The 2093-nt window shown below is 38.3% G+C and overlaps 1 pseudogene; it reads left to right on the top strand.

The window, feature by feature from the left end:
* Window positions 1–660: 660 nt before the first annotated feature.
* Window positions 661–1125, top strand: LOC143624497 (RING-H2 finger protein ATL70 pseudogene; annotated as a pseudogene).
* The last annotated feature ends 968 nt before the right edge of the window (window positions 1126–2093 follow it).

Below are 2093 nucleotides of genomic sequence, written 5' to 3'. Positions count from 1 at the left end.
ACCAGTAACCACCTCATGGTGTATAGCTGATGTGGTAGTGTGGCACTCATCATTTTTCTTTTTTCTTTAAACGACAAACTAACATATTCTTGAATACATAAACCACCTAAACTTGCATGCTAGAGGATTTAAACAATTCACCTCTAAGATAGATGAAAAACACCTTACAAGTTACAACAATACCCTTAAGTTATTTTGTAGGGTTAAGTTGTCCTCTACAGTCATTTGTTGAGCTCAATACTATTTATACAATTTTGAGAGACGGTAATTCATTTGATATACACAAATACTGTCAATATAATAATCAAACAATTTGTTTGATTAACTTCTAATTAATCCTATATTAGTCTAGTTAGTGGTTACTAGGGTACGATGAAGTTAATTTCAAAAAAGCAAAAAATTGTCTAGTTTGAGTTGACCATTTCCAACTTTATCTCTTACAATACGCGTACATATAATTATTTCATGTGGTCTATGCGTATATATGCTACACATATATGTTTCAAATACGAATTTTTAAAGGTTTTTGATTAGTCCCAAAGGCCAAGAGACCTTTCCTTGGCATATAAAACAAACCCCAAGTTGACATTAATTTCCTATTCCTCACACAATAATAATAATAATAATAATAATAATAATAATAACAATAATAATAATATCATGACCGGCACCACCGTCACCGGAGATTCGTATGACACCACCGGAAAACCGTACAGCAACCTCACCTACATCCTCGGACTCACCTTTGCCATAATAATCCTCTTAGTCACTCTCTCATATGCTTCTTACAAGTGCAAACGTACCACACGCTTCTCACCACCACCGGGCGTTAACGGTAACGACCACCGGCTTGTGACGGTGGCTAGAGGCGTTGATGATGACGTGCTCAAGACGTTTCCAGCGTTTGTTTATTCTGAGGTGATGGTGGCTAATAATAATATTAATGGCTCTGGTTGTGCGATTTGTCTTGCGGATTATAAACCGGTGGATGTTATACGGCTGTTGCCGGAATGTGGTCACTTGTTTCATTGTAAGTGTATTGACACGTGGCTGAAGGTGCATCCTACGTGTCCGGTGTGCCGGAACTCGCCGGTGCCGGTCAAACTACCGATGCAACGGAGTTGAGTGATCGTTGTGAATGCAATGTGTACATGTGAAATGAAATAAAGTTGCAATTCATGAATTCATGTTATACGCAAAAGAAAATTTTCTTATTTTTTAAAATTTTTGTTTAGAATGGTTAACTCAAACACGCGTTAACCCTGTTTCAAAATCTACACTATCCACCATATGACTTAACCTAACCGTCAACACTTAGGGAGAGGCACCTTGGTATCATTAAAAGGCTGTTTGGTAGCCTCTTAACAGTTATTAAGAGGCTACTTCTTAATGGCTTATAACCTTTTAATGGTTAAGACGTGGCCTTAAAGTCTGAATGGTTAAGAGACTACCTCTGAACTATTCAGACTTAAGGCTACCTCTTAACCATTAAGATACTATGAGCCATTAAGAGGCTTAATGACTGTTAGAGACTACCATACAACCCCTAAGTCAAAAACCTTTTATGAAACAGGAATATAGGATAAGGTTGGGTGCAGGGGCAGACCTACATAGTAGCCGTCGGGGTCCCGGGACACCAATGTTTTTTAAAATTTATTTAGAAGCGATATAGAAAATTTTTGAAGGACCCCATATAAATTATCACTTGGACCCCATAACAATGTTACAGATCTGCTCTGCTGGGAAAGATCCTTGTTTTGGGTGTGGAATGTCCCAGGAAAAGTCTCATCCACAATCCGTTTTTCTATGATTTTGCTATTTTCTTTTTTAGTCAAATAGTCAATATAATAATTAGGGTTTTTTAAGTTTATAACATCAACCAGAACAGATCTGAACGTTGTTGCTCAACCTCAACTCCTCAACACTGCTCAAGCCTCCGCAAGACCGCCACCAACCCACCACCTGCCGCCGCCGCCCTTCTCAGCCACCATCCATCCCTTTGGCGCTCCTCTGTCTTCATTGCTTTCTGATTTTGCCACAACTTTCAGGTAATTTTAAACACTTACTCCATAAAATAAAGATATCCAATTGAT

Source organism: Bidens hawaiensis, unplaced genomic scaffold, assembly GCF_021521415.1.
Source record: "Bidens hawaiensis isolate Kalapana, Puna unplaced genomic scaffold, B.hawaiensis_p1.1 tig00000055_1, whole genome shotgun sequence".
In the NCBI taxonomy this organism is placed as follows: Eukaryota; Viridiplantae; Streptophyta; class Magnoliopsida; order Asterales; family Asteraceae; genus Bidens; species Bidens hawaiensis.
Note: the sequence above shows the minus strand (reverse complement) of the source record. Positions and strands in the feature narration are given on the sequence as shown.